Below are 12,052 nucleotides of genomic sequence, written 5' to 3'. Positions count from 1 at the left end.
GAGCCATCCGTCTCCCCAGCGCCATCTGAGCCATCCGTCTCCCCAGCGCCGTCTGAGCCATCCGTCTCCCCAGCGCCGTCTGAGCCATCCGTCTCCCCAGCGCCGTCTGAGCCATCCGTCTGCCCAGTGCCGTCTGAGCCATCCGTCTGTCCCGAGCCATTAGAGCCGCCCGTCTGTCCCGAGCCGTCAGAGCCGTTAGTCAGTCAGGAGCCGCTAGAGCCATTCGTCAGTCAGGATCTGCCAGAGCCGCCAACCAGACAGGATCTGCCAGAGCCGCCAACCAGACAGGATCTGCCAGAGCCGCCAACCAGACAGGATCTGCCAGAGCCGCCAACCAGACAGGTTCTGCCAGAGCCGCCAACCAGACAGGATCTGCCAGAGCCGCCAACCAGACAGGATCTGCCAGAGCCGCCAGCCAGCCGTGAGCGTCCAGAGCCGCCAGCCAGCCGTGAGCGTCCAGAGCCGCCAGCCAGCCGTGAGCGTCCAGAGCCGCCAGCCAGCCGTGAGCGTCCAGAGCCGTCAGCCAGCCGTGAGCGTCCAGAGCCGTCAGCCAGCCGTGAGCGTCCAGAGCCGTCAGCCAGCCGTGAGCGTCCAGAGCCGTCAGCCAGCCGTGAGCGTCCAGAGCCGTCAGCCAGCCGTGAGCGTCCAGAGCCGTCAGCCAGCCGTGAGCGTCCAGAGCCGTCAGCCAGCCGTGAGCGTCCAGAGCCGTCAGCTAGCCGTGAGCGTCCAGAGCCGTCAGCCAGTCATGAGCTGCCCCTCAGCCCAGAGCTGCCATTTATCCAGAACTGCCCCTCAGTCCAGAGCTATCTCTCTGTCCGGAGCTGCCCTTCAGTCCGGAGTTGCCCCTCTATCCTGAGTTGCCCCTCTATCCTGAGTTGCCCCTCTATCCTGAGCTACCTCTCTATCCTGAGCTACCTCTCTATCCTGACCTACCTCTCTGTCCTGAGCTATCTCTCTGTCCTGAGCTACCTTATCCCGGTGCTGCCCCTTATCTTAAGGTTACCAGTTAAATTAAGTGGGTGTAAGATGAGGGTGGTCATTCTAAGGGGGAGACGTAAACTGGGATTGACTATGGTGGGGTGGGGACCTCGCCCAGAGCCTGAGCCACCACCGTGGTCAGACGCCCACCCAGACCCTCCCCTAGACTTTTGGTGGTGCGTTCGGAGTACGCACCTTGAGGGGGGGGTTATGTCATGTTCCTGACCGGTTTTCTGTTATTTTGTATGTGTTTTACGGTCAGGGCGTGAGTTTGGGTGGGTAGTCTATGTTATGTGTTTCTATGTTGGTTAAAGGGTGACCTGATATGGCTCTCAATTAGAGGCAGGTGGTTTTCATTTCCTCTGATTGAGAGCCATATTAAGGTAGGTGTTTTCACATTGATTGTTGTGGGTGGTTGTCTCCTGTGTCTGTGTTTGTCGCGCCACACGGGACTGTTTCGGTATCGTTCGTTTTGTATGTAGTCTGTTTCCTGTTCATGCGTTCTTCACGTTATATGTAAGTTCGTGTCCAGGTCTGTCTACATCGTTTATTTGTTTTGTAGTTTATCAAGTGTATTTCGTTTCGTCTTCGTCTTGTTTAATAAATCATTGTCATATAACCACGCTGCATTTTGGTCGAATCACTACTCCTCCTTTTCGGATGAAGAGGAGGAGGAACGCCGTTACAATATCTAGGAAACATAAGAAAGCTCCGGAAATATCTATATTTTTTTTACACTTTTTTTTGTTGCTACAAAACCTCCTCCATACTTCCATGAATGTTTTACACTAGTACCTGGTAACCAGAGTCCCATGACACTTGTAGGGGTCATAGAGCAAAAAGAAGAGTCTCCCCTTTCCACAGTGGGGTCATATTATTTTGTAGCACAAACGGTTTGGACGCTACAGACAGCAGTTAGCACATCGGCTCAGGAAATATTCTCTTTATTTTATTTTTACACATTTAACATTTAAAATGTTTTACACTAGTACCTGGTTACCTTCAGTGTCCCGTGGGGGGGGTGTGGGTTGTGGAGCAAAACAGAGAACACTATCGTTTGTGAGAGTCTCATCCTTAGTAGGCCAAACAGTTCAGACACTACAGACATTTTCATGAGTAGACCGATTTTAGGGATGTCTCATGGTCTGACAAACAGCGCTGTAGCTCTGTCACTTTCCACTGCAGACTTGGAGGGCCGACAGGCGGATGTGGTGGATTGAGACGCAGCCCACGCAAAACCCCCAGATATTTCTAGCTTAAATTGATGGATGTTGGTGGGGATTGGTGTATTATGTTAATTAGATTGCCGCACGGTTGCATCAGTAGACTCAAGGATTTGAGTCTAAATCCAATTTTTTTTAAATTCAGTTGTCTGCTTTGATGAAAACCACTGATTTGGAAACAAGGGTAGTGATCCAGACAACAGATAGGTAGACACAGAGAGACAACAGTCATAATGGTATATCTGTTTACTACCATCATGGGACTTCTGTCAGATGTCCACTTTACCAGATGTTTATGTTTTTCTGCCCATTTGCTCCTGAAACATTAGATTCCACTCCGTTTGAGCCTTTTTTTTACTCCCATAACAATGACCTTTAACACTTTCTGAAATGTCAGGAAAAACCTTTAACCACATAATGACAGCCATTAGCTGAGTTGTGGGAGGCCGAGTGGTGTGTGTGTGTGTGTGACAGTCACTCAGAGACCCTCAGTTACTCTTCATCAGAACAAGCTCAATGACACCTTTCCTGTATGATTTGGTCAACAAGATCAGCAGCTTCATAGAATCAGGCAGAACTTCCTTTAAATTGGATGACATGAATTCCAGGTATTTCTGTGTTATGCTATTATTGAAGACTGGAACTGGGCCAGATAAAAAAGACGTAAAGAAACATTTGGCTGATATAGATATTGATCTAACCTTTGAGAGAGAGTGAGTGTACAAGCAGAAACATGTTTTAAGGTAATAATACATTATGATATTTTCTATTCTCAATATAAAACCAAAACAGGCAAATATGCAGTCCGTCTGCAGACATACTCTTCACTAATCTCATTGGAGGTCTAAAATGGAGACGTTCAGTCTCCTACAGTACTTCCCTGAGGAACAAACATTATGGAGACAGCCAATGATGAGGCAGGCTTGTGGGACACATAAGACCCAGGGTGTCCATCTACTCTCCATCCATGGAAAGATCTGTCCCTCTCACAGCTGGCTGGCCAAGGTGGAGCCGGTGATGTCCTCTAACGTCTTACACCTGAGGGGAGAGAGAAAAGACGCCATAAGATACAATACAATATGTACTATTGAATTCTGTGGAAGGCATTTTACTGTAAACTTTGTTTGCCCATGGAGATAACAACAGTTAGCCAGCCCCCACAGACAGAGGAAATTATGCCTTTATCTGGGCAGAATATGGTAATTAATGGGAAAATCCAATCAAAAGCTTTTGGGTATTTTTTTCATTGGTCCACTGTTAATACAGTCCCAAAATGTTTTGCATGTCCGCAATCACGTTTTCAAGATATATGACTTTCAAGAAGCAAAGAGTCACCGGCCACATCATCACGATGATGCAAAATTGTTTTGAGTGAAGTTTCCCTTTAAAGAGATTCTCCTTTACATTTGTATACTTTTTAGCCAGTAGTTCTGAAAGTAGTATCCCTCACAATGTGGTCCCCGAATATTGCGTACAACGTCCTATATGTCCACTACGTCATTGCTCTCACTCTCTGCTGTGTCCCTTGAGCCGTTAGGCCCACCCTGCAACCTCATTGGATAACGCTGGGCAGGCCTATTGCTAGCTGTCACTCAAATGTAAGGGGCTAAAGCTCCTTGGCTAGAACTCAAATGGCTAGCGGGTTAGCCCACGTGGGGGGAAATGTAGGGAAAATGGCGCTGCACAGCTTCAAGAAAACAGGTGCATTCAAACTAGGGATTTTGTGGCTAATTGAGGCTAGACAGTTATTCTGCTCATAGATCATTTTCAATGGTAAACTTCACATTGACACATCCAGCCCAAAGCAGTATGTTTATAAAATACATTCTTAGTCACCAAAGTACTAGAGCAAGTGACAATGAGCAGTTGAAACAATGGCAAAGCGTTCTCCCCGCCACTGCTTCGGTATAAAGCAGGGGGATGGGGCTAGAGAAATGCAACCACTGTCAAATTCAAAGACAGCTATGGATGCAAGGACTGGATTATAATTTTAACCATGTTTATTATGCTATACAATGTTTGTTTACATTTACTTTGTTTACAAACATTGGAGTAAAACAAGTTTAAATTGGGTTCTGATATGGTACGGCAGTTGAACTAAGCTCATGAGGCATTTATAAGTAATAATCTTTGAGAATCAATGGGTACATATAATGGGTACATATAATTTAATAAGTCCAAAAATGGATGTACCAACTGCTTATTGCCCCTTTAGGCGGTCTGTAATCAGACTGATTCATCACACAGAAAACAGTTTGAAGCATGTTTAAAAGTTAAAGCTCTCAATGGTTGAGATGGTGACTCACATAGGTCATGCAGAATAGGACATACTGCACAGAGATGAGTCCCTCTGTAAGAACAGAGCAATAAAACACTGTAATTGCAAGGTTTATGCAGCAAGACCCATCTTTCTACTCTTTCCTGTAGTTGATACAATGCAGTTGGCTTATACTCAAACCTGAAGGGCCGGTTTCCATGACACATCATTTAGCCTAGTCTTGGACTAAAAAGCACTTTAAATGAAGATTCTCCTGAAGAGTGTGATGTAAAATGCAGCCACACTCTAATCTCCTGCTCACCTGAGTTCCCTCTCCCACGGTGAGGTTCTTGAGCTGGTAGACACTGACCTGTCCGTCACTGTCCCCCACCAGGTTGCAGTCTGTCTCAGTAGCAAACAGCAGGGAGGTCAGCTTCACCCCAGGTCTGGCAAGGCTCACGATGGTGGGGTCCAGGCTGGGGAGAGAGACAAGGGCATGGTGGCGATGGTTATTCATACAGTAGGCCATGATGCTCAAAGTAACGTGTTGATCAATAATGTCTTTGGAATATCGTTTTAAGATAAGGAACTAGAGAGGGAGAGAAAGAGACAGAGTGAAATCAATTGTTCCCTCACAATTTATTAAGAGATTGAAAGTAACAGAAAAGGAGAGAGATAAAGAAAGAGAGACGACTCACCTGCTGGCTCCCAGGACGGCCCCAAGCACGGTGGCCCACTTGGGGGAACACATGATGTCATAGACTGTCCTCTGGGTGCGTGTGAAGCCCAGCACAGGAGGGAACAGATCCTGCCGCCACAGCTAGATTGTCTAATCAGAGGAGCAGCTCAGGAAGATGTCTGAGCAGAGCAGAGACCCATGTGATGCGGGACAGAGGGCCCTGGGAGCAAGGAGAAGGTTAGAGTTGTGGTTGAGGCTAGGGTTGAACCGGGATGTGGACACAAAGGGTTTGGGTTGTGGTTGGGTCTAGGGTTAAACTGGGATGAGGACATGAAGCTAGGGTTCGGGTTAGAGTTGTGGTTGAGGCTGTATTTTGGGTTGAACTGGGATGTGGACATGAAGTTAGGGCTAGGGTAAGGGTTGAGGCTGGGGTTAGGGTTGAACCGGGATGGGGACATGAAGTTAGGGTGTGGGTTGTGGTTGAGGTTATGGTTTGGGTTGAATGGGGATGTGGACATGAAGCTAGGGTTAAATTAGGGTTAGGGTTGAACTAGGGCTGTGAAGGTCTCGAAATTTCGTCGGCCGGTGATTGTCAAGCAAATAAATGTCAGTCTCATAGTAATTGACCATTAATTAACATCAACACATTTAGCATCTCCTGGCTTCCACACATAGCCTACACGCCATTTTAAAATGTATAATAAATCTGTGTAATATAGCCTACACAATAAATCCAGACAGGTCGACAGGTCGAAAGAAGTATGATATAAAGAAAATGTAGCCTATTTCAGAAGAACAGAATAGCATACTCCGAGTTGTCCTTATGTTGGGTCCTGATGTGGCTATGCAGAATGGATGTGGGCTATACTAGGTAATTTAGCAGACAAGATTTGCTTATAATTCAAAGAAATAGATACTCTTATATTTTAGAGTTATTAATGTAACTTTAGTTGTTTGATTTGGTATACAATGTAAGGCTGCATGATGAGACTAACGATGATTTGAAAAAAGTTGCTCTGCTTAGTTTTTTGCGCAGGCTGTATTTGACAAGCACTTGATAACGCCTCGAAATTCACGGCGGCATCCCCTTTGTGGCCGTAATGCACCCCCCAAAAATCCATGCCTTTTGCGGCCCGGAGTGCTGCGTTGTGCCCTTCTCCCTGAGTGTGCTGCGCAATACAAAACGTCTCTCACTCACAAGGCTCTCCTTCACGTGACCGGGTCTTTCTCACAGGCTACAAGTTAAGACAGACACATCGGGTATGGAAAGCAAAAAGGTTCAAATCGTCTTAACTGGAACACGTCTTAACACTTGTAATTATCATTTTTCACTTGCTTTTTTTCAAGTGTCAAATGTTATTTTTTGTACACATGATTTTTTTCACCTGTCCAGTGTGTTTACAGGTGATTTGAACACATGTTATGATAATTTTTCAAGTGTCAAGTCATTTTTACATGTGTTCTTTACACCTCTCCAGTGTGCATTTACAGGTGATTAGAACGCTTGTTATGTTCATTACACCTGTCCAGTGTGCATTTACAGGTGATGGTCATTTTTACACGTGTTCATACACCTTTCCAGTGCGCATCTACTTAACACTCTAACCCAAAGACTCTGTCTAGAGTATCGCTCCACAGACTTGGTGGGCCGACCCCCGAGGACGGGGCCCAACACCCACTACATCCAGCCAGCTCCCTTCCCCAGGGATATGTGAAGGGGGAGAGGAGGTGACACTGAGATGATTTCCACTGTTTCTGTTGCCTATGCATCCAGCCAAATAGTCTACAGTAGTTGCTTTGTGTCTTCCAATATCTGGAAATCTTGTTCCAAAACCATACAGCAGAGGTATTTATTTGCTTGTATCTACAAATGTTGGCACACACTGGGGATAAATACACTTCTTACAAGGAAACAGTTATAGCCTGTGGCACCTGTGGTTGATTATGGGATATGGTGTTAAAACTCACTTTCTTCCGGAAATGCATGTGTCTATTTCAAAAGTGGTTTGAGATTTGATTATCATAGCTGTTTGATTCAATATTGAAGGAAACAAGTAACTTGTTAGTTGTTGTACAAATAGCGTTCATTTATTTTTTATTAAAATAGATATAAGACTAGGTACTATTTCATACTTGCTGATAACTATTTCACTTAGTGTGTAAAATAAAAAATGTGTTCAGAGCTAAACATGTGTTGCCAGAATGAATAATATGTGAATACTTGTCCAAATAGAGAAAAAAATGCTCTAAGGAACATTAGCTGTCACGCCCTGATCTGTTTCACCTGTCCTTGTGCTTGTCTCCACCCCCCTCCAGGTGTCGCCCATCTTCCCCATTATCCCCTGGGTACTTATACCTGTGTTTTCTGTCTGTCTGTTTCCAGTTCGTCTTGTTTTTTCAAGCCTACCAGTGGTTTGTCTCAGCTCCTGTTTCCCCTAGTCTCTCTTTTTCCTTGTCCTCCTGGTTTTTGACCTTTGCCTGACCCTGTACCCGCCCGACCACTGCCTGTCTCTGACCCTGCCTGCAGGCCTGTACCTTGGGCTCTGCTCTGGATTATCAATCCCTCCCTGCCTTGACCTGTCGTTTGCCTGCCCCTGTGGTTACAATAAACATTGTTACTTCACACAGTCTGCACTTGGGTCTTACCTTGATAGCTAATTTTACGAACTGGCCATGACTGACCCAGCAGACTTGGACCAGCTCTGCAATGCCATCTCCTCCCAAGGAGCCCTCATTGGTAGACACGAGGAGATGCTTTGTGGTCTGATGGAAGGGTTCCAGGACGTGGCTGAACGTCACGACTTAGCATTGGACACATTGCGGGAGCACTTCCGTGCGTTGCCTACTAGGCAGCATACCACGACGGTAACCTCCCAGCCCCTCAGTAACCCGGCTGGTAGCAGTGCCGTTACCCCGGTTTCCCTGGAACCCCACCTACCTCCCCCGAAGCGCTACGATGGAGATTCCAGAACCTACCGGGCCTTTCTCTCCCAGTGCTCCCTCGTTTTTGAGCTGCAGCCCTCGAACCGCTCAAAGATAGCGTACATTATTATGCTGATGTCCGGGAGGGCACTCACCTGGGCCACGGCGGTGTGGGAGTAACAATCCGCCGTCTGCCTCAGTCTGGAGGTATTCGTGGTGGAGGGAAGGGTTTTTGAAGCTCCGGTGTCCTGGAGAGAGGCTGTCTGGAAGTTACTCCAGCTTCGGCAGGACACCCTCCGTGTGGCAGACTATGGGGTGGTGTTCCGCACGCTGGCAGCGGAGGGCACCTAGAATCCAGAAGCGCTGTTCGACACGTTCCTGCACGGATTATCGGCGGGGGTAAAGGACGACCTTGCAGCCCGGGAACTACCAACGGATCTCGACTCACTCATCGCCTTAACCATTCGGATCGATGGACGGTTACGGGAATGTAGGAGAAAGAAGAGGTCTGATTGCGGTCCCAATCGCTCACTCAAGGATCCCACCTTGCATCTGATGAACTCCGGAAGTCCCCGAGAGGATTCGAGCTTACCCGAGTTCCTCCAAGAGCCTCCGAAGACTGCCGAGTTTCCTCTTCTTGAGTCGATGCAGCTCGGGCAGGGCTGACTCTTGCCGAACGCGTACGCAGACTTAACACCCAGAGTTGTCTGTATTGCGGTACTGTCGGTCATTATGTGTCTACCTGTCCCTTCAAGAGACCCAGCTCATTCGTTGGAGTGAGTACTCTAGTGGGTCTTAAAGCTAATTGTTCTTCTCCACTTACTCGCCCCCCCTCTCCATGCCACCCTGCTGTGGTGCCACCAGTCCAAGTTTCTCCAAGTACTCATCAACTCAGGGGCCGATGTGAGTCTCATGGACATTACCCTGGCGTGCGAGCTGGGCATCCCCACTCAACCCCTCTCCCTTCCCATGGGTGTTAGAGCGCTGGACGGGTGCTCTATAGGCCAGGTCACCCACCAGACCACCCTCGTCAACCTACGAGTGTCGGAACCACATGGAGACGATCCAATTCCTGCTGGTTGAGTCTCTGCAGGTTCCTGTGGTATTGGGGTTCTCTTGGCTCCAGCAACACTATCCCTCCGTTGACTGGGCTACTGGTGCCATCGTGGGCTGGACCCCGTCCTGCCACACTCATTGCCTGAAGTCAGCTCTGCCTACCCCGGGACATCTTCCTTAGGGCTTGGAAATTGCCCCGGACCCTCTCCGCAGAGTACCAGGACCTCCGGGAGGGGTTCAGTAAGGCCCAGGCCACTTCGCTTCTGCAGCACCGACCGGTATCCAAGAAGGTCAAGCCTGAGGCGCTTCCCCAGAAGCTGAGACCCTCCGCCGCTCCAAGATCATTAGCCCCTCTGCTGTTCGTCCTCTGTTGCCCCATACCCTCTGTATTTTTCCTACCTTTTCTGTGTCTAGAGTTAAAACCATGTCTGACTGCACCTTGTCTCTTGTTTCCAGGCCCACTCCTCTCCCTCGTCTCATCTATGGCTGACCGGCGTACATGGTGAGACACCACCTGAAGGTTCAACCTAGGGGCAGGGGATACCAGTACCTGGTTGACAGAGGGTTATGGCCCGGAGTAGAGGTGCTGGGTCTCCGCTAGGGACATCCTGGACCCAGGCCTTATCTGAGTTCTAGCGCCGGGACCCCGCTCAACCAGGTATGCACCCAGATAGGACGCCTGGGGGGGGGGGGGGGGGGGGGGGGTGTACTGATTCCTGATAATTACCTATTGTCTGCACATTGTCCTAGCCACCAGCCCTTATACCACACGAATACATAATATACACTGTGTACAAAACATTAAGGACACCTTCCTCATATTGTTTTGCTGTATGAGCAACAGCTAATGGTCTTTATAATAAACTGAACTATAATGTATACCTTTATAACCACTTATTTCCATATTTGTGTTTACCTGTTTTAATCAAATATTTGCCTTGCATTTGCAGAATACACATCGAACACTTAATTCTATAGGTTAGATGCATAATAACAAACAAATTACATTTCCCCGTTATCAATGGGTAATTATGAATTTAAATTATGCAGAAATCACTCACGCCATTTCCTGTTGCAAAAATAATACTTAAGTATTAAATAAAAATAAGAACATCTCACTCTCATCTTGAAGAAAACCATGCCTGAGTCTGAGCAAGCTTGGGGCTGTTGTCCGGTCTTCCCCAGCTCCAGCTGTTCTTCCACTTCCTGCAGGCCACCCTTGAGTTTTTTTGCAGCTCTTCATGGGGTAATGTACATTGTGTATGATGGGGAAGAACAGGCGTAGGATGTCAAACAAGTCCACTTCTTCCGTGGGCAGGTCAGTTGGATAGAATTGATCAGATATCCAGTCATAGCCGCTGTGGAAAGACAGCCACTTGACGCCCTCTTACAGAGAACCACGCCTGAGTTCATGAGCAATTCAGCTAAGTAGAATGGCTAAATCCCCTCCTCGTCCTTCTTGAGTTAGGGTGAGGGTTTCCCTCCCCTCTTCTGGCTCGATGAATGCGTCTCTCCCTACAAAGGAAAATTATAAATGAAGCCACCATTCAGTCAGTGTAAAATACAAAGTGTTTTTGAGGTACAAAACATTTCATATGTTTTTTGAACACTTCGCTTGCAGTCAATATCTCAATTACAATCATGTGTCGCATGGCTGAGACACAACTCCAAACGATCTCCCAGTCAGATTTGTGTTGTATTAAATATACCTACTCCCTGCCTGGTACCCTGGCCTCACTCAAACCGTGACTGGTCAACTGGAGTGGAATAATAATCCACACACCAGCTATCGTGAAGCCCTCGAAACCCAATCGTGTCCTTTTAGAAAAGATGGAGGAGCAGATCTGCCTCACATTTTTAAATCCCTGCCTAGCTCCCAGTTTGTAAACTGTCTTTCTCCAAGCGGACAACAGGTCTCTGGACTGGTAACACTCAACAGCCACAAACTGAACACTCCCATAACACGGAGAGGCCGCTATCAGAACTCTCCGATCCCATACATCACTAAACTGATCAAAGCACACACCATTTACCACAGGGGTTTAAGAAATGCAGGTAGCCTAGCAGTTAGAGCATTGGGCCAGTAACAGAAAGGTCACAGGTTGAAATCCCTGCACCGACAAGGTGAAAATCTGTGTATGTGCCCTTGAGCAAATCTCCTGTAAGTAGCTCTGGATAAGAGCGTCTGCTAAATGACAAAATGTAAGGTAAATGTCTACCCAAGTAATCCTGTATTTTCCAAACCTTGTCTTTGTGATATTGTTGTTTTGTATATATTGCTTATTTTAAACTGTATTATATTAAAGAGATTCTCATTTCAATTTGCATACTTTTTTGCCAGTAGTTCTGAAGTACCACCCAGGAGCCTAAATGTGTCCCTGAAAAATGCGCACTGTCATATCTGTTCAGATATATGCAGGAAGTCATTGCTCTATCTCTCCGCTGTGTGTGCATCTTGCTAACTGTTGCTCAAATGGCGTGGGGCTGAAGCTCATTGGATGAAACGCGAATTGCTAGGGGCTGGCCCACAATGTCAAAATGTATTAAAAATTGCACAGCTTTCAGAAGGTAGTCCCTTTTAAACTAGGGAATTCATGGCTGACAGCTAAAACAATCATTATCCTCATAGATGATACATGTATGGACTACACTTTGACACATCCAGCCTAAATCCAGAGGTTTAATAAGTACTTACGTAGTCACCAAAGTCCAATTAAATTTGTTTACAAGTTTTGTGCTAGTGTACTATTATCTATGATTGTAAATTGGTTTCTAATTAAGTTTATGACAGCAAACTTGACAATAAAACCTACTACTACTTGTAGTAGGATAGGATGGCGCCGGAGAGAATGGCTGCCGTTTTACAGTCTCCTAACCAATTGTGCTGTTGTGTGGGTTTTTTTGCGTTATTTGTAACTTATTTTGTACATAATGTTA

The sequence above is a fragment of the Salvelinus namaycush genome, chromosome 8 (genome assembly GCF_016432855.1).
Source record: "Salvelinus namaycush isolate Seneca chromosome 8, SaNama_1.0, whole genome shotgun sequence".
Taxonomy (NCBI): domain Eukaryota; kingdom Metazoa; phylum Chordata; class Actinopteri; order Salmoniformes; family Salmonidae; genus Salvelinus; species Salvelinus namaycush.
Note: the sequence above shows the minus strand (reverse complement) of the source record.